At 44.2% G+C, this 26,566-nt stretch overlaps 1 protein-coding gene across 1 annotated transcript in view; it reads right to left on the bottom strand.

The window, feature by feature from the left end:
* Positions 1–26,016, bottom strand: part of raly (RALY heterogeneous nuclear ribonucleoprotein) — a 153,183-nt gene extending 127,167 nt beyond the window's left edge. The window contains exon 1 of the mRNA XM_038803735.1: positions 25,855–26,016. The gene's annotated coding sequence lies outside the window, so the exon portion shown is untranslated. The remainder of the gene's footprint in view (positions 1–25,854) is intronic.
* Between the last annotated feature and the right edge of the window lie 550 nt (positions 26,017–26,566).

Below are 26,566 nucleotides of genomic sequence, written 5' to 3'. Positions count from 1 at the left end.
AATTCAGTCGGGAATCTCATTTATAGAAATGTCTGATGGTTATTTTGACAGATTGTTTGCAGTAAAGTTGCTACATCAGCTATTCTGCAGCTCACAAGCCAAAGCTGCCCTGATGGCCAAAAGTCGGGATCAGAAAAAACTCTCGGCTTAAAATTTCATGTTTCACTTTCTTAAAGTGGTGATGGCCATTGGATACTGACATTGGCTGATAGACTGCTCCCAAACCCATGGCCTCCAGTACCTACAGGGACAAGGGCAGCAGGCACATGGGAACATCACTACATTCTGGGCACCCAGCATCCTGGCTTGAAAATGTATCAGTGTTCATTTAACATTGCTGGAACTCCCTGAGCAACAGAGATTGTGGGCGTGACTCCACCACACAGACTAATGATGTAAAGAGGAGGTAGCTCACTCCCGCCTTCTTCATAAGCCAACTTGGAATGGATCATAAATGCCAGCCTTGCAAATGATACCCATGTCCCCAGGATAGGAAATAACGATTTGGCTTCCAACAAGGTGAACTTCATTGCAGAATGAGTGGGGAAGGAATTTCATGCGAATAATTTGGGCATTCCTACACTGACTTCGCGGAACACAAGGTCGAGTATCAGTACGATGTCCGGCAGGTACAAACATTGAGAGGCACAGTTTGGCTTGTTGCATCAAACTCAGTGTCCAAGCACAAACTCACAGTGCATGGGGTTTCCACTCCGACTTTCCTCCTCTCCTCTCCTTCCCTCTTCACCACTCACAGTCATATCTGGGAATAAGAACTGGAGGTTGTGTTGTGTCCTTACAAGGGAGAGAGGAGAGTGGAGGAACATTCGACATGCCGTCTGGGAAATAACGCACGTGTTATTGGAGATGAGTGAAGAGAGTGTGAAGGGTTTGGGGGGGGGGGGGGATTAATGGGCACCAGGAAGAATTCAGAGGGAAAGATATTTGCTCACCTTCTGCAGAAAAGAGAAGCCTAACAACTGATCCTTTTGATTGATGAAGGAATGTGAGAAATTGGAAGAAGAGACCACTATATGGGTTGCACAGTAGTTAGCTCTGTGGTGTCGCAATGCCAGAGTCCCAGGTTTGATTCCCGGCTTGGGTCACTGTGCGGAGTCTGCACGTTCTCCCCGTGTCTGCGTGGGTTTCCTCCGGGTGCTCCGGTTCCCTCCCACAAGTCCTGAAAGACGTGCCGTTAGGTGAATTGGACATTCTGAATTCTCCCTCTGTGTACCCGAACAGGCGCCGGAATGTGGCGACTAGGGGCTTTTCACAGTAACTTCACTGCAGTGTTAATGTAAGCCTACTTGTGACAATAAAGATGATTATTATATAGCCTCTCAAACCTATTTTATCAATCAATAAAATCATGGCAGAGTTCTGCCGTAACTCCATGTGCCCATCTTGCAATATCCCTGAATACTTCTGGTGAATAAACATTTCATTGATCTTAGTTTTAAAATTCACAATTGGTCCTGCATCAATTGTTATTTCCGGAGAGCTCCAAAGTTTTCCCACCCTATGGGCAGGTTTCTCCTGCTGATGGAATCTCCCACCTCTGCCGAAGTCGGCCCCCGCTGGGGGTTCCCTGGTGACGGGACAGGTGCGCCATTGAATTTGGTGAGGCTGGAAGACCCGCCAGCAGCCAATGGCGAGCTGCCTCTGCTGCGGAAATCCCATCGCGGGGGAAGGATGGAAGACTCCAACCTCTGTTTGCAAAAGTATTTCCCAGGGTCATTCCTGCAAGGTGTGGCTCTGTCCCCCAGCCCAAAGGCATCCAAAACCAGTAGAAATTGTTTCTCTCTACCGTATGTGTGGGCGGCACAGTTGCACAGTGGTTAGCACTGCTGCCTCATAGCTCCAGGGCCCCGTGTTCGATTCCAACCTCGGGTCACTGTCTGTGTGGAGTTTGCACGTTCTCCCTGTGTCTGCGTGGGTTTCCTCCGGGTGCTCCGGTTTCCTCCCACAGTCCAGATTAGGTTTTTTTGGCCACGCTAATATTGCCCCAAAAGGTTTGGTGGGGTTAAGGTGATAGAAGCCGGGGTTTGGGCATAGGCAGGGTGCTCTATTGGAGAAAGGGCTGGTGCAGAATTGATGGGCCAAATGGCCTCCTTCTGAACGGCAGGGATTCTATGATTCTTTTGGTTCCCCTTCATTTCTTGAAACCTTTGAGAAAATCATCCTTTGAAACTCTAAATGCCAAAGAATACAATTGTATAATCTCAGCCCATAATTCAACTCTTTAAGTCCAGGTATGATTCTGATACATTTACACTGCACATCCTCCAAGGTCGTAAGAGACTTCCTAAGGTGTGGTACTCAGAACGTCTCTCGTGGTCCAGGTATGGTCTGCTCAGGACTTTGTATTCCTCTGCTTTTGTTACCGATTCAAACAATACAATTATGTTTGTCTGCCATTATCTGCTCTACAAATCCACGTTGATTCTCTCTGATCTGCTGAAAGATTTTCAAGGTGTTCGGTCACTCAATCCTTCATTTATAGACCCAATCATTCCCCAGCAACAGCCATTGGACTGACTGATCTGTAACCTCCTGGTTCCCCTCCCTCACCTTCTTTAAAAAGCAGAATGACAGATAGAATATTCCATGCTGAAGGAACGATTGCAAGAGAGATAGTTGGGGCATCTGCAGCATTCTCACCTGATACCTTTAACACATTGGGATGGAATCCATCTGTTCCTGGTGATTTGTCAGGCCTTTTGAGCCACAGAGCAAGGATTTGATAGGGTAGATGCAGAGAGAGTGTGAGATAATCACTCAGATATCCAAGGGAGTGCTGCACTATCAGAGATGCTGGGCGCTGTTTACAAGCCGATTTGGTGTAATGATGGGGCAGTTGAATCTCACGAGAACCTCTTGCAAGATTCACAACACTCGACATGTCTGGCGAGATTCAACCGAAACTCGCCAGATGTTGCAATCTGGATCTTGCCCGTGTCCGGGAACTAAGGTCCTCCCCAGCGAGGTCTGGACCAAGCACAATTTAGTGCTGGTCCACACAAACGTGGATCAGGTGTAACGGCACCTTGGAGGTCTCCCACACCATTGGAGATCCCTGGGAGGTCGGGGGACAGGGCAGGTTGGCTCTCCCCCTGGCATCCAGGCATTGCCAGCTTGCCACCTTGGTGGTACTGCTAGGCTGGTGGGGCACTGCCAGGTTGCTGGGGTGGTAGTGCCAGGCTGCCCAGGTGCCAGGGTGGCACTGCTTAGGGTCGGTTCCTGAGGGGGATCATGCCCATGAAAGGCTGGGATGAGGCGGGGTGTGAAGGGGGTGAAGGTATGAAGGGGCCTCAAAGATTGGTGGTTGAAGGGTGGTGTTTCTGAAAAGGAAGGGGCCCGGAAAGGGGCAGGAGAGGCCTAAAATGATGAGGCTGGGGAGGGTTCTCAGCAATCCCATAGCAGGGTGTCCTCACTTGGGGTAGGGGTGGGGTAACATCATCTGTGGGTGGGGGGGAACCTTCTAGCTCACTTAGAGATCGGGGCACCCTTTCAAAATGTCAGCCCGATCTCGGAGGACCCGGTCTCACCTCCGAGTTCAGTGATGAAAACATTTCTAAGTGTGGGCTAGAGTGGGCAGAAACTCCCCAAGGCCCAAAGCAATGACTAAGTGGGGGTAAATACCCGTCTGTATCTCACCCAAAAGGCCAATCAGAAACACCTTGTCAAATCCGCCCAAAATGGCACTCAGAAATGTTTTGGTTGAATCGTGCCTGCTGCCTTTCAAATTATTATAAACTGAGGCCTTGTCAGGTGGATATAAAATATTTTCCATGACAATAATTTGAAGAATAGCCGAGGGATTATCCCTGGCGTCCAGGCCCACAGCTACACCTCCAGCAACAGTATCAAAAACCGATTAATTATCTCCGTGCTGTTAGTGGGATCTTGCTGAGCACAAATTAGCTGCACCACAATGTCTGTGCATCAAAAGTATTTCATTGGCTGTGATACATTGTGGGACCTTCTGGCAAAGGGTAAATGTGAGTGAGACACATTTGACCAATCCTTGATTTGAACTGGGTGTGGAAACTGGGAGAACAGAGATCGAAGACGCAATCCAACGGCCGCGTCACGCCCGACTCTCGACTCCAGGCGTGACTCGCAAGATTTACTCTGCTCGCCCACGCCTCGCAATATCCAACGGGATCTCACGAGATGTCGCGATCTGGATCCTGCTCACAATGGGCAGGACACAAATCTGCTTAACGGCGCAAGGGGCGGGTTTCTCTCAGCCTGGGGCCGGGCCGGAGAATCCCCGTGACTGGCGCGGATCACACGCCACGCCGCTTTACGCCGGCACACCAATCTCCGCAGAGCGGAGAATTGGCACCACTGGTGCCGACGTGGTTGGCACGGCGCCACTCTACGCGGCCAGCCCGCCGATTCTCAGCCCGGGAGTGGCCATCGTAAAAACTCCGGATCCCGCTGGCGCCGTCCACACCTGCTCCCAGCCAGCGGGAACTCGGCGTGGAAGGGTCGGGGGGCGGCCTGTTGGGGGGGGGGGCTCTCTGATGTGGCCTGGCGCGCGGGGCCCACCGATCGGCGGGCCAGCCTCTGTGGTTGGCGGCCTCCTTTCCTCCGCGCCGGCCCCTGTAGTCCTGCGCCATGTTGCGTTGGGGCCGGCGCGTTGAAGGAAGCCACTGCGCATGTGCGCGTGGGCGCCGGTGCCACTGCCCATGTGCGCGTGGGCGCCGGTGCCACTGCCCATGTGCGCGTGGGCGCCGGTGCCACTGCCCATGTGCGCGTGGGCGCCGGTGCCACTGCCCATGTGCGCGTTGGCGCCGGTGCCACTGCCCATGTGCGCGTTGGCGCCGGTGCCACTGCCCATGTGCGCGTTGGCGCCGGTGCCACTGCCCATGTGCGCGTGGGCGCCGGTGCCACTGCCCATGTGCGCGTTGGCGCCGGTGCCACTGCGCATGCACGGATCCCGCGACACACAATTGACGCCGGTATCACCAGCTGGAGCGGCGTTGGTCGCTCCAGTGCAGTGCTGGCCCCCTGTAGGGGCCAGAATTTCTGATCCTGAGGCCGTGATGACGCCGTCGAGAAACGCGATGGAGTTCCCGACAGTGTCAACACGTAGCCTCAGGATCACAGAATTCCGCCCAAGATGTATCTGGCAAATTTTTAAAAATATAAATTTAGAGTACTCAATTCGTTTTTTCCAATTAAGGGGCAATTTAACGTGGCCAAATCCACCTACCCTGCACATCTTTGGGTTGTGGGAGTGAAACCCACGCAGACACGAGGAGAATGTGCAAACTCCACACGGGCAGTGACCCAGAGCCGGGATCGAACCTGGGACCTCAGCGCTGTGAGACTGCAGTGCTAACCACTGCACCACCGTGCTGCCCTATCTCTGCTGAATTTAACCAGCGTCCGGGATCGAACCCCTCGTCAAGAAGACCCCCAGCTGGGCATCATTTCGCAATGATCTCTGCAAACGGGGACCAGGTGGAACCACTTGGTGGTTGGGGGGGGGGGGGGGTATCCGGGGGTTGGGTGGGGGGGGGTCCGGGGTTGGGGGAGGTGGGGGGGGGGGGGGGGGGTGTCCGGGGGTTGGGTTGGTAAACCCGCCCACAATTGGACTCTGTTTTTTTGTTAAATTACGCTGGAATCTTTACAATCGAGGAATATCGACGGGGAACATAGGAGCACAAAGGGTGGACCGGTGGTGCAGTGGGTTAGCACTACTGCCTCATGGTGCCGAGGACTCAGATTCGATCCCGGGCCTGGGGTCACTGTCCGTGGGGAGTTTGCACATTCTCCCCGTGCCTGTGTGGGTACCACCCCCACAACCCAAAGATGTGCAGGCTAGGAGGATTGGACACGCTAAATTGCCCCTTCATTGGAAAAAAATTAATTGGGTACTCTAAATTTTTTTTTTTTTAAAAGAACCTAGGAGCATGAACCATAACACAATCAATAAAACAGAGAAAGAAAATAAAATTTGGGCTGGAGGGAGAAAAGCACGAGAGAGATTGGATCTCGAGGTCAGAGAAAGATCAGCCATCAGGCAATAATGATACATCTCAGAGGCTACGTTTGCTAAACGATTCCCACTTCCCCGTAATATTAAATTTGCAGTTTCAATCCAGGGTCAGGATCAAAATTAGACAGAGAGGGAAGCCACTGCAAACATCTCTGGCAGACACATACTTGTACTTGACACATAGCTGGTGGAGCCCCAGTGTGGGACACCCTCCACTGTGATCTCAGAACAGAAGAGACACAGTGCCCAATACTGTGTTGGGGGTTTGGGAAAGGCATGGGGGGGGGGGGGGGGGGGGGGGGGGCGGGATGAAGGCTAGGCAGCTGAAGGGAGGCGAGAAAGGTTGGATCCATTGGGTTAATGTCTTCCCAGAACTGGGACGAGGAGAGCTGAATAAAAGCTTAGCCAAAGAGATGCATCTTCCCGAGGGGCTCAGAGAGGGAGGTGAAGAAGCAGAAGGCTTTAGGAGAGGATTCGAAGGCAGAGCCAACCAAGAATGGGATAAAAGGGTTGGGTATTTTGCAAGAGCCAGATGGTATGGGGAGAGGCGGGATTGGAGGACTGAAGGATGTTAGACTGTACGGTCTGGGTGGGGTAGTCTGTGGATGAGGGTAATCGAACGTGAGCAGAGCTTCCTCCTGCCATGCAAGCTTGGCAATACAAACTCGAGTTTCTGCCTTTCTGGAACCGTTAGCCCAACTAGCTCCAGAGGTGACTAGCGAGATGGATCTGTAGGAGACCTGGGAACCCAGATCTGCAGAGTGAGCGATACAAGGAGGAAATGGAAGAAAATGAACGGCGAGGACATGTTCCCTTAATCCGACTCTAAATCTGAGCCCCTCCCGTAATCATCTCGTCGCCTCGATCCCCCCAAACATTCTGGTGTTGCCAACATTCCAGGATTGCTCTGGATTTCCGGGAATTAATGATTAATTTCTGCACACTGCTGTCAGCAAACACCCAGGAGAGAAATCACAGGGGCATTAAAAAATATTTTTTATTACTTCAATTTAAAAATTATAATGGAGATAAAACTGTCAGAGATCTAAATAAAGCTGTTTGATTGACAGTCATGAATCTCGTTGGGCAGCAGAGAGAGTAATGTTCACCCCCAGGGGGTGGGCACAGGGACGAGGTGGAGCAAAGGATGCTTAAAAATAAAAACTAAAAAGAGGAAAATCCTTCTTCACCCTCTGTGCACGTCCAATTTTAAAGGAGGTGACTTGGGGGATGGGGGCGTGGAACTGTGGGGGGGGGGGGGGGGTCATGGGAGACAGATTGATGCTTAAAAACTTTTAAGGAGACTATACACCTTCATTTCAATGAAAGCCAGTAGCTAAAGGGTGGTGAGAAGGGCTGGATCCATTGGGTAATGTCTTTCCAGCACTGCTTGTGGGCTTGTTTGTCCAATTAAGGGGCAATTTAGCCGGACCAATCCACCTACCCTGCACATCTTTGGGTTGTGGGGGTGAGACCCACGCAGATACGGGGAGAATGTGCAAACTCCACACGGACAGTGACCAAAAACAGATTTAAGTTTCTTTAGCCTCTCTCTGAGGTCCAGATGAACAAACCCTTGGATTGGGAGGATGTTTTGCAGCAGTGTTTAGAATGGCCAAATTGAAAGCACAATTTTTGCCATAATTTCCTTGACGGAAACAGAACGCATGCCTACTGCTGAAAAAATACATTTTGTCAAAGCTTTTTGTCTTGCACTGATCAGGACAATTCGCAAGAATACTGATGTAAGGGAATACAACACATTTATACTGTGTGAGAAGATAATACTAATTATCGGCAAGCCAGCTCTGATTGGGAGAGGTGCTGTTATGAAGAATGCACCAGCTGATGGTGACTAACAGTTAACTGCCAGGCACTGTTTGGAATTGAAACCAGGCAGCTTGACTCGGATTGGGCAGCCATTGCCCTGAGGAATGAACCAAAGAATGGCTGGCACTCATTTTGTTCAGCTGAAACAGGTGCAATGTGTGTACATGTTCTTTCTGTCTGCAAAGAACAGATCCCCATCTCTTGATATATTAGCTTCCAGTACAAGCAAATTGTACTACACTGCGAGCATGTGGGGCAGCACGGTAGCACAGTGGGTAGCGCTGTTGTTTCACAGTTCCATGGTCCCAGGTTCAATTCTCGGCTTGGATCACTGTCTGTGTGGAGACTGCATGTTCTGCCTGTGTCTGTGTGGGTTTCCTCCAGGTGCCTCACACAAGTCCCAAAAGACGTGCTGTTAGGTAATTTGGACATTCTGAATTCTCCCTCTGTGAACCCGAACAGATGCCGGAATGTGGCGACTAGGGGCTTTTCACAGTAACTTCATTGCAGTGTTAATGTAAGCCTACTTGTGACAATAATAAACATTATTATCATGACTAACAATCTTAAATTGGTTGTCAGCATAATTCTGAGCATACTGAGGATGAATTAGAAAACGCTGTCCAAGCACGGAATCACATCTAATGTGTTTTGAGTTTTGCAAGCAAGGACTGGTTGGATATGATCAGTATCTTGCCATTGTGATCAGTAAAAGGATATGATGTGGGGCTGCCGTACAAATATCTATGGCTTCCTTCAGTGGAACATTGGCGTTATTGGCAATCGCGTAAATAGGGCCCGAGCTATTTGCTTACCCTGCCAACTTAAAAAAAAAAACATTTGTAGAGTACCCAATAATTTTTGTCCAATTAAGGGGCAATTTAGCCGGACCAATCCACCTACCCTGCCCATCTTTGGGTTGTGGGGGTGAGACCCACGCAGATACGGGGAGAATGTGCAAACTCCACACGGACAGTGACCCGGGTCCAGGATCGAACCCGGGTCCTCGACGCCCTGAGGCAGCAGTGCTAACCACTGTGCCACCATGCCACCCCACCCTGCCAACTTGCTATTGAAATAGGGCAGCAAAGGCAACCTGCAGGATAATGGCTACTCTAGTCCGATTGTATCATTGTATATATCACATCAAGGCATGACTGAACCCAAAGCCATCAGTTTTGGCCCTGGAAAGTGCACAGTCGACCTTCGAATACCCCAGAAGGGAAAGATGAAAATCGCTTATTGTCACAAATAGGCTACAAATGAAGTTACTGTGAAAAGCCCCTAGTCGCCACATTCCGGCACCTGTTTGGGGAGGCTGGTACGGGAATTGAACCGTGCTGCTGGCCTGCCTTGGTCTGTTTTCAAAGCCAGCGATTTAGCCCTGTGCTAAACCAGCCCCATAGACTCAAAACATTTGAGCAAGAAGTGAAGCTAGCTGCTCCAACTTGCTACGGTGCTGTCACAAAGCCAAAGAGACATTGTGCTTAGCACACAATGAGTAATGTGGTGTATGAATTTCAGTACCAGTGTGAGGCTTGGTATCCCAAAGTCTATGGATCATATCAAACAGCATTTGCGTGCACTGGAAGCTATATTTATTAATACACGAGACAGAAAAAAAACATGTACAGACATTGTGCCTGCCTGTTTCAGCTAAACAAAATAAGTGACAGCCATTTACTGGCTCAGTCCTCAGGGAAATGGCTTACCCAATCAGAGTCGAGGTGCCTGGTTTTCAATTTCAAACAATGCTTGACAGTTAATTGTCAGTTACCATCAACTGGTGCGTTCTCCATCTTACTAATCAGAGTCCACTTGCCAACCAACCAGCATTCGCCTCTCAGGCAGCATAAATTTGTTGCATTCCCTTACATTGGTATTGTTGTGATTGGTCTGATGAGTGCAAGATGAAAAGCTTTGGCAAAATCTCTCTTTTCAGTAATACTCTAGTTCTGTATTATCAAACGGCTCACGTGAATAATTAGTCCACTGTTACATGGGATAAAGTGGAATAAATGGTTCCTTATTGTCCAGGAATTCTCTGCCTCAGATTACCCTGGAAGGACAACATATCCCAAAACATTTGAGCAACAAGTGAAGCTAGCTGCTCCACCCTGCTACAGTGCTGGTGCCAATAACTCCAATAACTTGCATTTATATAGTGCCTTTAACACAATAAACATCCCAAGTTTTTTCACAGCAGCAATTATGGAAACATAGAAAATAGGAGATGTAGGCCATTCAGCCCATCAAGACTGCCCCGCCATTCAATAGGTTTATGACCAATCCTCTATCTCAATGTCATAGTCCCATGCTCTCCAATTGGCCTGCACAGGCTTCTGCGGTAGAGAATTCCACAGATTCACCACCTCCTGCGTGAGGAGGTTTCTCCTCACCTCAGTCCTAAATGGCCAACCCTGTATCCTGAGACTGTGACCCTTTGCGCTAGACCCTCCACCCAACCAGAGGAAACATCAACCCTCCCACCCAGTCTGTTCAACCCTGTCACAATTGTTTGTTTCAATGAGATCCTCTCTCATTCCTCAAAACTCCAATGAATACAGGCCCAATCGACTCAATCTCTCCTCATATGGTACTCCTGCCGTCCAGGATCCAGCCTGGTGAACCTTCACTGCACTCCCTCAATGGCAGATCTAACTTTACTGAGGTCCGGAGACCAACAGAACACACAATAATCCAGGTGTGGTCTCAGCATTTCCCTGCACAGCTGCAGTAAGATAACTTTGCTCATCCACTCATGTCCTCTTACCACAAAGGTTCACAGACCTTCCTAACTGCTTGCTGTACCTGCATGTTTGCGTTCAATAGCTGGTGTATAAGAACACCCATTCCCTTTGTACATCAACATTTCCCAATCTACCACGATTTAAATAATACTTTCACATTCCATCTAGTCTTCTGTCATCGGTAAACTTGGAAATATTACATTTGATTCCCTCATTCAAATAGTTGAGATATATATATATATATATATATATATATATATATATATTGTGAATAGCTGGGACCCAAGATCTGATCTCTGTGTCACAGAATTGTTATGGAGCAGGAGGCATATGGCCCACCATGTCTGTACCGGCTCCCCAAACGGCTATTATAGCTGAAGGCCATTGCCCTGCCTTTACCCGTACATCTGCAGAAGTCATAATCTAATGCCCACTTGAATGCCTCCCACCACTTTCTCCTCTAAAAGAGACCCACTTATTCCTACTCTCTGTTTCCTGTCTGCTGAGCAAGTCTCACTCCATGCCAATGTATTACCCCTCCAATCCCACCATCTTTTATTAAACCACATAAGGAGATATCAAGACAGGTCACCTGGTCGCAACGCTCAGTTTTCATGAGCAGCTGAACAAGCATCTTAAAGGTGAGGAGAGAAGTTAGTCCCAGACCGCGTTTTAGTTAATTAATAGACCCACATTTGGATGAGATGGGCAAACAGTACAATAATTTGTATTGGCAATGCTTGAAACAGTTCAATGTAATTGGGAGTAAGCACTTTATATAATAGCTGATTTTAACTTGCTACTCCTTATTTCACAATGAGAACCAGCCCTAAACCTCCAAACAGCAACAATAACTCTCACTGATTTAGCACCTTTAACAGTGAAACATCCAAAAGGAGGTATTAGGACAGGCAATCAGCAGCATGATCAAAGAGGTGGGTTTTAGGTAGAGCTTTAAAGGGGAAGAGATGTAAAGAGGGGGAGATGTGTAGGGAGGGTATTCAGAGCTTAGCTAGGGCTTAGGTCACTGAAGGCTCAGCCATCAATGGTGGAGCCATTCAAATTGGGAATAGAACAAAGAACAATACAGCACAGGAACAGGCCCTTCGGCCCTCCAAGCCAATACCTGTCATGATACCTCCCTTCGCCAAAACCCTCAGCACTTCCTGGTGCCGTATCCTTCAAAGAACAAAGAACAATAAACAAAACACAGTGCTTAAAAAGCAAGAATTCGAAGGAGCGTGGATATAGCAGAGGCCAGTGAAGATTACAGACCATGGAGGGATTTGAAAACCAGGATGAGGATTTCAAAATAGAGGTGTTGCTTGACCATGAGTCAACCATCAAGCACGGCGGTGATAGGTGAAGGGACTTGACGTGAGTTAGAGCACAGGCAGCAGAGTTTTGCTTGTCCAGTTGTTTACAGAGGATAGAATATGGGAGGGGCCAGGAGTGAACTGAAACATTCAGGTCGGAAGGTAACAAAGGCAGAATTAGGCTGGACTGGGCTAGAGTGAGCTGAGGTGGGCTGGGGAAAATCTGACAGTTCCTGGGACAAGAACTGAGAATCAAGATTTTGCAACACTGGGAAAACTGAAGTCAGATTCATTTCTGACCCATTGGTCAGGATCTGAGTGAACGAGTCCCGGGGATATTGCTCATCAAAGAAAAATCACAATGAACATGAATTTAATACATTTGCCCAAGTATGACACACTCATCTAAAGAAACAGGTCAAAGCCTCCTCCACATTCTTAAATCCCTTTCATCACGATCAAATACTGCAGGTTAAGTTAATTCACCCTGTTACCTGATCAAAACCGGTTGCACTGGAGTAAGCAGAAATATTTTGATCCTGCTTCGTGTCTAACCTGACAGCCAGGCTGAAGTAAGCAGTTGTCTCCCAGTATTAAGGAGTTAACCTGGAGTCAGCTGCTTTCTCCCCATTTCCATTCCTAACACAGCACCACGCTGTAGTCTACAGTTGCAAACCTCTCTAGGCTTGGCCAGGAGTCGACAGGAAGCTTAGATTAATCTCTAAAATATTACTGCAAGCAACCTCCAGAACAGTCAGGGGAGACCCTTAAAAAAATATTTATTCTCAACACCCCCCCACAAAATCTCACACACTTCCATTTATTAGTTGTTCTTTTTATAGAATTTACAGTGCAGAAGGAGGCATCATACTTTGAATGCGAGGCTTTGCAGGCAATTAAGTCTTTACAGGTCCAGACGGAGCAACTGGAGAGAGGGAGAATCACATCCTGTGGGCTGGTTTAGCACAGTGGGCTAAACATCTGGCTTGTAATGCAGGACAAGCCAGCAGCGTGGGTTCAATTCCGGCCTCCCAGAACAGGCGCCGGAATGTGGCGACTAGGGTTTTTTTCACAGTAACTTCATTGTAGCCTACGTGTGACAATAAGCAATTATTATTATTCTTTAAAGTATCGTCTTGCATCTTTGACTTTGTCTGTATATATGTTTATGGAATCTACTTCTTCATTCGCCTGGGGAAGGAGCTGTGCTCTGAAAGAACATAAGAACATAAGAACTAGGAGCAGGAGTAGGCCATCTGGCCCCTCGAGCCTGCTCCGCCATTCAATGAGATCATGGCTGATCTTTTGTGGACTCAGCTCCACTTTCCGGCCCGAACACCATAACCCTTAATCCCTTTATTCTTCAAAAAACTATCTATCTTTACCTTAAAAACATGTAATGAAGGAGCCTCAACTGCTTCACTGGGCAAGGAATTCCATAGATTCACAACCCTTTGGGTGAAGAAGTTCATCCTAAACTCAGTCCTAAATCTACTTCCCCTTATTTTGAGGCTATGCCCCCTAGTTCTGCTTTCACCCGCCAGTGAAAACAACCTGCCCGCATCTATCCTATCTATTCCCTTCATAATTTTAAATGTTTCTATAAGATCCCCCCTCATCCGGAGTGATTCTCATCCATTTTTTGGCGGGCGCGGAGACTTCTGGAGTCCCCAGAAGGTAGAATCCTGCCCACTGTGAGGGGGAGACAAACAGACATATATAGGCAATGTGAGACAGAGGCAGAGAGAGAGAGGCAGACAGACATATATAGGCAATGTGAGACAGAGACAGAGAGAGAGAGGCAGAGAGACAGACAGACATATATAGGCAATGTGAGACAGAGACAGAGAGAGAGAGGCAGAGAGACAGACAGACATATATTGGCAATGTGAGACAGAGACAGAGAGAGAGAGGCAGAGAGACAGACAGACATATATAGGCAATGTGAGACAGAGACAGAGAGAGAGAGGCAGACAGACAGACAGCCATATATAGGCAATGTGAGACAGAGACAGAGAGAGAGAGGCAGACAGACATATATAGGCAATGTGAGACAGAGACAGAGAGACAGACAGACATATATAGGCAATGTGAGACAGAGACAGAGAGACAGACAGACATATATAGGCAATGTGAGACAGAGACAGAGAGACAGACAGACATATGTAGGCAATGTGAGACAGAGACAGAGAGAGAGAGGCAGACATATATAGGCAATGTGAGACAGAGACAGAGAGACAGACAGACATATATAGGCAATGTGAGACAGAGACAGAGAGACAGACAGACATATATAGGCAATGTGAGACAGAGACAGAGAGAGAGAGGCACAGACAGACATATATAGGCAATGTGAGACAGAGACAGAGAGACAGACAGACATATATAGGCAATGTGAGACAGAGACAGAGAGACAGGCAGACATATATAGGCAATGTGAGACAGAGACAGAGAGAGAGGCAGACATATATAGGCAATGTGAGACAAACAATATGCGACAAAGAGAGAGAGACAGACAGACATATAGAAACAATCTTAGAGAGAGAGAGACAGAGAGACAGACAGACATATATAGGCAATGTGAGACAGAGAGAGAGAGGCAGAGAGACAGACAGACATATATAAACAATATGCGACAAAGAGAGAGAGACAGACAGACATATAGAAACAATATGCGACAAAGAGAGAGAGAGACAGACAGACATATAGAAACAATCTTAGAGAGAGACAGAGACAGACAGACATATATAAACAATATGCGACAAAGAGAGAGAGACAGACAGACATATAGAAACAATCTTAGAGAGAGAGAGACAGAGAGACAGACAGACATATATAGGCAATGTGAGACAGAGAGAGAGAGGCAGAGAGACAGACAGAGATATAGAAACAATCTTAGAGAGAGAGAGACAGAGAGACATATATAAACAATATGAGAGAGAGAGAGACAGACATATAGAAACAATATGAGACAGAGACAGAGAGACATATATAAACAATATGAGACAGACAGAGAGACAGACAGACATATAGAAACAATCTTAGAGAGGGAGAGACAGAGAGACATATATAAACAATATGAGAGAGAGAGACAGAGAGACAGAAAGACATATATAAACAATATGAGAGAGAGAGAGAGAGACAGACATATAGAAACAATATGAGACAGAGAGAGAGACAGACAGACATATAGAAACAATCTTAGAGAGAGGGACAGACAAACATGTAAACAATGTGAGACAGAGAGACATATATAAACAATGCATGAGAGATATATATCTACACACACACACACACAATATGTGTGAGAGATATATACATAAACAACGTGTGATATATATATATCTATAAAAAAACAATGTGTGAGAAAGAGACAAACATATACAAATAATTTGTGTGAGAGACAAACATATATAAACAATGTGAGAGAGAGAGAGAGACAAACATATATAAACAATGTGTGAGAGAGACAATCATATATAAACAATGCGTGAGAGATATATATGTATATAAACAATATGTGAGAGAGGCAAACATATATAAACAATGTGAGAGAGACAGACAAACATATGTAAACAATGTGAGAGAGAGATATGCACACACACACACATATATATAAACAACGTGAGAGACAAACATATATAAACAATGTGTGAGAAAGAGACAAACATAAACAATGTGTGAGAGAGAGACAAACATATATAAACAATGTGTGAGAGAGACAGACAAACATATATAAACAATGTGTGAGAGAGAGACAGACATATATAAACAACATGTGAGAGAGACAAACATATATAAACAATGTGTGTGAGAGACAGACAAACATACATAAACAATGTGTGAGAGACAAACATATGTAAACAATGAGAGAGATATGCACACACACACACACATATATATATATAAACAATGTGAGAGACAAACATATATAAACAATGTGAGACAGAGAGACATATACAAACAATATGTGATATATATACATATCAAATAATGTGAGAGAAAGAGACAAATATATAAACAATGTATAAGAGAGAAAGACAAACATACATAAACAATGTGTGAGAGAGAGACAAACATATATAAGCAATGTAAGAAGAAAGACAAACATATGTAAACAATGTGGGAAAGAGACAAACATATAAACAATGTGTGAGAGAAAGACAAACATATATAAGCAATGTAAGAAGACAAACATATGTAAACAATATGAGAGAGAAAGACAAACATATATAAACAATGTGAGAGAGAGAGACAGACATATATAAACAATGTGTGTGAGAGAGACAGACATATATAAACAATGTGTGAGAGAAAGACAAACATATAAACAATGTGAGAGAGAGACAAACATATATAAACAATGTGTGAGAGACACTGACATATATAAACAATGTGTGCGCGAGAAAGACAAACATATATAAACAATGTGTGAGAGACCAACATATATAAACATTGTTTATGTATGTTTGTCTTTCTCACATTATTTATATATGTCTGTCTCTCACACACATTGTTTATATATGTTTGTCTTTCTCTCACATTGTTTATATATGTTTGTCTGTCTCTCACACACATTGTTTATATATGTTTGTTTTTCTCTCACATTGTTTATATATGTTTGTCTCTGTCTCACATTGTTTATATATGTTTGTCTGTCTCTCTCACACATTGTTTATATATGTTTGTCTTTCTCACACATTGTTTATATATGTTTGTCTTTCTCTCACACATTGTTTATATATGTTTGTCTTTCTCACACATTGTTTATATATGTTTGTCTCTATATGTTTGTCTCTCTCTCACACAATGTGTGAGAAAGACAAACATATCTAAACAATGTGTGAGAGACACTGACATATATAACCAATGTGTGAGAGAGAGACATATCTAAACAATGTGTGAGAGAGAGACAAACATATATAAACAATGTGTGAGAGAGAGACATATCTAAACAATGTGTGAGAGAGAGACAAACATATATAAACAATGTGTGAGAGAGAGACATATCTAAACAATGTGTGAGAGAGAGACATATCTAAACAATGTGTGAGAGAGAGACATATCTAAACAATGTGTGAGAGAGAGACAAACATATATAAACAATGTGTGTGAGACAAACATATGTAAACAATGAGAGAGATATGTACACACACATGTATATAAACAACGTGAGAGACAAACATATATAAACAATGTGAGACAGAGAGACATATATAAACAATATGTGATATATATATATATATAATAATGTGAGAGAAAGAGACAAATATATAAACAATGTGAGAGAGAAAGACAAACATACATAAACAATCTGAGAGAGAGACAGACATATATAAACAATGTGAGAGAGAAAGACAAACATATATAAACAATGTGTGAGAGAGACATACGTATATAAACAATGTGTGTGAGACAGACATATATAAACAATGTGTGTGAGACAGACATATATAAACAATGTGTGTGAGACAGACATATATAAACAATGTGTGTGAGAGAGACAGACATAAACAATGTGTGTGAGAGAGACAGACATATATAAACAATGTGTGTGAGAGAGACAGACATATATAAACAATGTGTGTGAGACAGACAGACATACATAAACAATGTATGTGAGACAGACATATATAAACAATGTGTGTGAGAAAGACATATATAAACAATGTGTGTGAGACAGACAGACATATATAAACAATGTGAGAGAAAAAGACAAGCATACATAAACAATGTATGTGAGAGACATACATATATAAACAATGTGTGTGAGACAGACAGACATACATAAACAATGTGTGTGTGAGAGACATACATATATAAACAATGTGTGTGAGAGAGACAGACATATATAAATAATTTGTGTGAGATAGAGACATATATAAACAATGTGTGTGAGGGACAGACATATATAAACGATGTGTGTGTGAGAGACAGACATATATAAATAATGTGTGTGAGATAGAGACATATATAAATAATGTGTGTGAGATAGAGACATATATAAACAATGTGTGTGTGTGAGACAGACATATATAAATAATGTGTGTGAGATAGAGACAGACATATATAAACAATGTGTGTGAGAGAGATATAAACGATGTGTGTGAGAGACAGACATATAAACAATGTGTGTGAGAGACAGACATATAAACAATGTGTGTGAGAGACAGACATATATAAACAATGTGTGTGAGAGACAGACATATATAAACAATGTGTGTGAGAGAGAGACAAACATATATAAACAATGTGTGTCTGAGACAGACATATATAAACAATGTGTGTGAGAGAGAGACAGACATATATAAACAATGTGTGTGAGAGAGAGACAAACATATATAAACAATGTGTGTCTGAGACAGACATATATAAACAATGTGTGTGAGAGACAGACATATATAAACAATGTGTGTGAGAGAGAGACAAACATATATAAACAATGTGTGTCTGAGACAGACATATATAAACAATGTGTGTCTGAGACAGACATATATAAACAATGTGTGAGAGAGAGAGACATATATAAACAATGTGTGTGAGAGACAGACATATATAAATAATGTGTGTGAGAGAGAGACATATATAAACAATGTGTGTGAGAGACAGACATATATAAATAATGTGTGTGTGTGAGACAGACATATAAATAATGTGTGTGAGAGAGAGACATATAAACAATGTGTGTGAGAGACAGACATATATAAATAATGTGTGTGTGTGAGACAGACATATAAATAATGTGTGTGAGAGAGGGACAGACATATATAAACAATGTGTGAGAGAAAGACAAACATATATAAACAATGTGTGTGAGAGAGAGACATATATAAACAATGTGTGTGAGAGACAGACATATATAAACAATGTGTGTGAGAGAGAGACATATATAAATAATGTGTGAGAGAGACAGACATATATAAACAATGTGTGAGAGAGAGAGATATATATAAACAATGTGTGTGTGTGAGAGACATATAAATAATGTGTGTGAGAGAGAGACATATATAAACAATGTGTGTGAGAGACAGACATATATAAATAATGTGTGTGTGTGAGACAGACATATATAAACAATGTGTGAGAGAGAGACAGACATATATAAACAATGTGTGTGTGAGAGAGAGACATATATAAACAATGTGTGAGAGAGAGACAAACATATATAAACAATGTGTGTGAGAGAGAGACATATATAAACAATGTGTGAGAGAGAGAGACATATATAAACAATGTGTGTGAGAGAGACATATATAAATAATGTGTGAGAGACAGTCATATATAAATAATGTGTGTGAGAGAGAGACAGACATATATAAACAATGTGTGAGAGAGAGACAGACATATATAAACAATGTGTGTGTGAGAGAGAGATATATAAACAATGTGTGAGAGAGAGACAAACATATATAAACAATGTGCGTGAGAGAGAGACATATATAAACAATGTGTGAGAGAGAGACAAACATCTATGAACAATGTGTGAGAGACAAACATATATAAACAATGTGTGTCTGAGACAGACATATATAAACAATGTGTGTGAGAGAGAGACATATATAAACAATGTGTGAGAGAGAGACAAACATATATAAACAATGTGTGTGAGAGAGAGACATATATAAACAATGTGCGAGAGAGAGACAAACATATATAAACAATGTGTGTGAGAGAGAGACATATATAAATAATGTGTGTGAGAGACAGATATAAATAATGTGTGTGAGAGAGAGACAGACATATATAAACAATGTGTGTGAGAGAGAGACATATATAAATAATGTGTGTGAGAGACAGACATATATAAATAATGTGTGTGAGAGAGAGACAGACATATTTCAACAATGTGTGAGAGACAGACATATATAAACAATGTGTGTGAGACAGACATATATAAACAATGTGTGTGTGAGAGAGAGACATATATAAACAATGTGTGAGAGAGAGACAAACATATATAAACAATGTGTGTGAGAGAGAGACATATATAAACAATGTGTGTGAGACAGACATGTATAAACATTGTGTGTGAGAGAGAGACATATAAAAACAATGTGTGAGAGAGAGACAAACATATATAAACAATGTGTGTCTGAGGCAGACATATATAAACAATGTGTGTGAGAGAACGACAAACATATAAACAATGCGTGTGTGAGAGAGACATATATAAACAATGTGTGTGAGAGAGAGACATATATAAACAATGTGCGAGAGAGAGACAAACATATATAAACAATGTGTGTGAGAGAGAGACATATATAAATAATGTGTGTGAGAGACAGATATATATAAACAATGTGTGTCTGAGACAGACATATATAAACAATGTGTGTGAGAGACAGACATATATAAACAATGTGTGTGTGAGAGAGAGACATATATAAACAATGTGTGAGAGAGAGACAAACATATATAAACAATGTGTGTGAGAGACAGACATATATAAACAATGTGTGAGAGAGAGACAGACATATATAAACAATGTGTGAGAGAGAGAGACAAACCTATATAAAGTGTGCGAGGGAAAGAGACAAACGTATATAAACAATGTGTGTGAGAGAGACAGACATAAACAATGTGTGAGAGAGAGGCAGACATATATAAACAATGTGTGAATATATATATAGATAAAAACAATGTGTAAGAGAAAGAGAGACAATCATACATAAACTGTGTGAGAGAGCGAGAGAGCGACAAACGTATATAAACAATATGTGAGAGAGAGACAATCATATATAAACAATGTGTGAGAGACAAACGTATATAAATAATGTGTGTGAGAGAGAGAGACAGACATATATAAACAATGTGTGATAGAGATATAAACAATGTGTGAGATATATATACATATAAATACAGTGCGAGAGGGATAGACTAACATATATACACAATGTTAGATATATATAGATATAAACAATGTGTAAGATAGTCTAACATATATAAATATGTGAGAGATATGTATATACATATAAAAACAATGTGTGAGAGAGATATGTATATATAAATAATGCTTGTGAGAGAGACAGACATATATTAACAATGTGGGAAAGTGAGAGAGAGATATATAAATAATGTGCGAGAGACAGACATATATAAACAATGTGTGTGAGAGAGAGAGGCAGACATAAACAATGTGAACGCAACATGGTGGTGCAGTGGTTAGCACTGCTGCCTATGCGCTGAGGACCCAGGTTAAATCCCGGCCCTGGGTCACTGTCCGTATGGAGGTTTCACATTCTCCCCGTGTCTGCATGGGTCTCACTCCCAAAAACCAAAGATGTGCAGGGTACATAGAACATACAGTGCAGAAGGAGGCCATTCGGCCCATTGAGTCTGCACCGACCCACTTAAGCCCTCACTTCCACCTTATCCCCGTAACCTAATAACCCCTCCTAACCTTTTTGGACACTAAGGGCAATTTAGCATGGCCAATCCACCTATCCTGCACGTCTTTGGACTGTGGGAGGAAACCGGAGCACCCACAGGAAACCCACGTGGGGAGAACGTGCAGACTCCGCACAGACAGTGACCGAACGGGGACCCTGGCGCTGTGAAGCCACAGTGCTATCCACTTGTGCTACTGTGCTGCCCAAAATTTAGCGGCCACGCTAAAATGTTTTTTTTAAATAAATTTAGTGTACCCAATTAATTGTTTTCCAATTAAGGGGCAATTTAATGTATTCAATCCACCTCCCTTGCACATCTTTGGGTTGTGGGGCGAAACCCACGCAGACACAGGGAGAATGTGCAAACTCCACATGGACAGTGACCCAGAGCGGGGATCGAACCTGGGACCTCAGCGCCGTGAGGCAGCAGGGCTAACCCACTGCGCCAATGGGAAAAAAAATAATTGGGTAGTCTAAATTTATCTAAAACAAATAAACAATGAGAGAGCAAGAGAGAGAGAGCCAGACAGACAGACGGACAGAGAGAGAGAAAGTTAAACAATGTGAGAGAAAGGCAGAGAGAGATCTGTGTAAACAGAGTCAGGGACATTAAGCAAAAATGACAGATATCCAAGTGCCAGTATGGTAGAGCCGACTGAATCATATTAACTAAATAACAGAATAAAGGATCATTTGTTCACATAAAATTAACATAAACAATTGCTGTTTTACGAGGAATTGATCACATGTGAGCAAAGGTGGGAAGATTAAATGTGTTTTAATGTCTGGAGTCTTTTAGCCCCATTGCATTTTTAAACTCATCTACAACCGGAGGGGAACCACTTTAGGGTCAATTGTCCGGTTATTTATATCCTGCCATTTAATTAATTTCAGAATCAGTGAAGGTTCTCAGCATTTTATGTGCAGTTCCTGCTGTAGGATTAGAAATTCCTAGAATTATCCATCCTGATCTGCTTCCTATGTTATGATGGTGAGGTGGAGATTCCCTCACTGAAGGGTCCGACACATTCTGGGCATGCTCCTGTGTGTACTCGCTGACCCCTGACTCTTGCCCCTTGACTATGTTGCTTAAATGTCTTTTCCTGGTGTATCATCGTAGACATTGGTGAAGAGCGTCACAATAAAGCCGATTCTCTTCTTGCCTTTTATAGAATCAAAGGGGCTGGTTTAGCACAGTGGGCTAAACAGTTGCCTTGTAATGCAGAACAAGATCAGCAGCAAGGGTTCAATTCCCGGGCCAGCCTCCCCGAACAGGTGTCGGAATGTGGCGACTAGGGGCTTTTCACAGTAACTTCATTGAAGCCGACTTGTGACAGTCAGCGATTATTATTAGAGAAGGAAGCCATTCAGCCCTTTTGATTATGCCAGCTCTCTGCAGGATCAATGCACTAGTCCCACTACCAACCGCCCTCCCCCCCCCCCCCCCCAGCCCTGACCCATATCCTTGTAAATATTTTCTCCACAGATAATTATCCAATTCTCCTTTGAAAGACTGAATGGAATCTGCCACCACCAGAGAGAGACTAGTATATATTAACACTTTCCACTTCTGGGCCCATTCCATTCTGGGCACTTCAAATAACCTTCAGGCCTATGAAGTGGGATTTGAACGCAGGAACCTCTGACTCAGAGGTGAGAATGATATACACGGAGTCACGGCTATGGCCAAAAGGCTATACAATTTTCCTCAGAGTGGCACGGTAGCACAGTGATTAGCACTGTCGCCAGGGACCCGGGTTCGATTCCCGGCTTGGGTCACTGTCTGTGTGGAGTCTGCACGTTCTCCCGGTGTCTGCGTGGGTTTCCTCCGGGTGATCCGGTTTCCTCCCACAAGTCCCGAAAGACGTGCTGTTAGGGGAATTGGACATTCTGAATTCTCCCTCTGTGTACCCGAACAGGCACCGGAGTGGGGCAACTAGAGGATTTTAACAGTAACTTTGTTGCAGTGTTAATGTAAGCCTACTTGTGACACTAATAAAGATTATCATTGCTCCATTCAATCCAGAAAAACGATGCATCAGATTGTCTTCTTTTCTTTTATAAATTTAGAGTACCCAATTATTTTCTTCCAATTAAGGGGCAATTTAGCGTGGCCAATCCCCCTACCCAGCACATCTTTGGGTTGTGGGGGTGAAACCCACGCAGACATGGGGAGAACGTGCAAACTCCACACGGACAGTGACCCAGGGCCGGGCTTCGAACCTGGGACCTTGGCGCCGTAGGCAGCAGTGCTAACCACTGCGCCACTGTGCTGCCCCAGATTGTATTCTTTTCAAACCCATTTTTTCCTCAAGGTGTTCGACACTGTGGAACAACTTACTTCCCTCAGCCTCATCTTCCTCTTCCAAGAATTCTAACATTCCAACATGATGTGCCCTAACCACCACTCTTCCATTTATCTTCTCCTCTCATTTCAAACATCATGGTGCCTTCACTGAGAGTCTCAGTCTATAACTAGCTTTTGCGATTTAAACAACCTCTAGTCAGAGGCCCCAGTTAACAGGCTTGGTAATGTTGCCACTTTCTATCTGATGTTCACCCACAGGCTGCAACCCAGATACTGGCTCTTCAACCCAACCAGTCCATGTTGGCCCTTCCCTCCCGAGCACAGTCTCTTGTCACATTACCCACCAGGCTCTCATCCACTTCAACCCATTTCCTTCCAGCCATCGCTCCAAACAATTTCTCAGCCACAAACCCTGGAATCAGCGTTGTCAGCTCTGGTTGGGCAAATTGTTGGAGGTTTCACTCCATGACCTGCCTCCATACTGCCCACTTCCACTAACGGTTGCCTGCACATGGTGATACACCAGCTTGGGGGAGAACCGGTCAACACAAAACTATCTGCTCTGTGCTTATTTCTCCTGTAGGGTGCTCACAGCTCTCCAGGTGACCCTTTAATTCCCGGAGAGTTGGCCACCCTACCTGGGAGCCTCACACCTCTCAAAAAGCCTTGGGTCACCCCAGAGTCACAGTAACACGGCCATTCCGCAATGTTGGCACGGATGGCGAGCTGAATCTGCCCCAGGTTGGCACTAAATCCAGAGTCGAGCTCAGAGCCTCAAAATCCCAGTTCCAAAGGGAATTGGCGCGAACTCACAAGAAGTCTCCACCAATCAGGTCAGGACCCCGATGAGGAGCGGGTACAGATTCAAATTTGCATCCTAACCCTAGTGCCAGAGCGAAACTAAACCGCCCCGCTCTCAAGCAACCCTTAAATATTCTGAATGGAACCCGAAATATGATTGCCTGTATCCACAGCAAACCCTCAGGCGTTTCCCCAGCAACCACCGTGGCAACACACAGGAACCATCCCCATCACTCATTGAGCCTGATGGCAACACCTTCAAAAACTAATTCTGGGCCTGGTTTTGCAATGTGGCCAATCCATGCAGGAAGGCTCCAGATGTTATTGGATAATTGCCCTGGTTTCTGGAAGGGGGAAGAAAGGGGTTATTTTTGCCACATAGACATTTCCACGGGGTGACCCATTTCAATACAATTTACAAGGTTTGTCAACTGTTTGTAAAAGGAAACATTAAAAATTGACACTTTCCTTTCCCCCTGCAGAGGGGGGGGTTGCGCCAGTTTAGAAGTTGCCTTAACATTTTTAATGGCATTTTTTGGAACTAATTGTCCTCAAATTTTCAGGAGGGGAGAGATACATTTTAAAGATATCTCTCGGTGGCAAAATACAATCTTATTGTCCAGACAATTGAACAGCGCCTCAAACATTCCTGTTACACGTTTAACTTTTACCAGCATCTGATTTTGGTTCTTTGATAATTTGTTACAGGTACCAGTTGTTTGTTTTTTTCCCCCAGATTTTTTCTGTTGCTTATAGAAAATATGAAGCAGCTGACTGCATAAAACAAAACAGCTCAAATGAAAACCCTCTCCATTGAATCGCCATCTCCACAACCCCTCTACCTCCCTCAATGAACTCCAGCAAGCATTTGCAAGACAGATCTGCCAAAACACGGGCAACCGAGAAAGTGACAAACTTTTTTAGGTGGGGTGGTGGGGGGGAATTAATAGAGAAAGGGGTGGAGGAGGAAAAAAAAATCACAAAATCCTGAGCAATGAAATTGCATTTTGTTAAAAATCGTTCAAACAAACTGCATCAAAGTGACAGATTATTTCACACAGGCATGGAGTGGGGGGTGGGGGGTGCATACAAATGATTAAAAATACATTAGAGAGAGGGGAAAAAAAGGAAAAAAAACAAAAAAGGGGACACTGTTTCAAAATCCTGAGACATCAGTTTAAATGTACATGTAAAGCCTGGGATGTGTGTCAATGGTATCATCCTAACATTGTAGAATTATGAGAAAAAAATGTATTTTTGACACATATTCACACTGTGACAAGAATAAAACAGAAACTATTATTTTATAAACACGCACACTGTTCTATCCCCTCCCCATATCTGTTTTTTTTAAAAGGAAATACAATAGCAAAAAGATCAAAAGGAGGGAATTTTCTTTGTATTTAAAAAAAAAATCAAAACGTCATAAGACATTAAAATTACTCACCGGGCAGGCAAGAAAATTCGGGAGTTAAAAAACGACAAAGAGGGGGTGGAGAGGGAGTGAGAGATAAAGATGAAAGGAGGGGAGCCGACTGAGTGGGGAGAGAGGGAGGGAAATAGCCAAGCCAGAGAGAGAGGGAGGGAGGGAGGGAGAGAGGGAGAGAAAGAGACAGAGAGAGGAAGAGACAGCGCAGCGAAATTCACCAGCAGCCGGCACCCTCCACTGCAGCCCAGGGGGAGAGCCCGGCTGCACACAGACAGCCAGCCGCCTGGCAAGGCAGCCAGCAGGGCAACCCTTCCCCTGAACAGGCAGGCTGCCCACCTGCACCCACTGCCCTGGCTGTGGGCCGGCTGTGCGGGCAGGGCAGCAAGATGCCAGCCCTCTGACAGCCCCCCAGTCTCCCCTCTGCGCCAAATGGTGCGTCCGCCTCAGAGCCACCCTGCTCATTCTGAACTCGCCCAGCAGTAATTATAGAATTAAAATCGCCGCAGCTCCTCTCATCGATTACAATATTGCACTCAATACAATGTCATGATTTTAACCTCGGTTGGAACAAGCTCTAACCCCCTTCTTACAATCAGCCTGCGAATTAAATAGCCCATGTCTGCCTGCTCCCTCCCCTCCCTCTATTATGAATTAATCTGTCCCCCTTTGTCATGGAAACTGCTGTGTAAACTTGGCAGGGTCCACCCCCCCCTCCCCTGGCGAAGGCCCT

This window comes from Scyliorhinus canicula, chromosome 7, assembly GCF_902713615.1.
Source record: "Scyliorhinus canicula chromosome 7, sScyCan1.1, whole genome shotgun sequence".
NCBI lineage: Eukaryota > Metazoa > Chordata > Chondrichthyes > Carcharhiniformes > Scyliorhinidae > Scyliorhinus > Scyliorhinus canicula.
The sequence above is the reverse complement of the archived record's forward strand: the minus strand, read 5'-3'. Positions and strand labels throughout refer to the sequence as shown.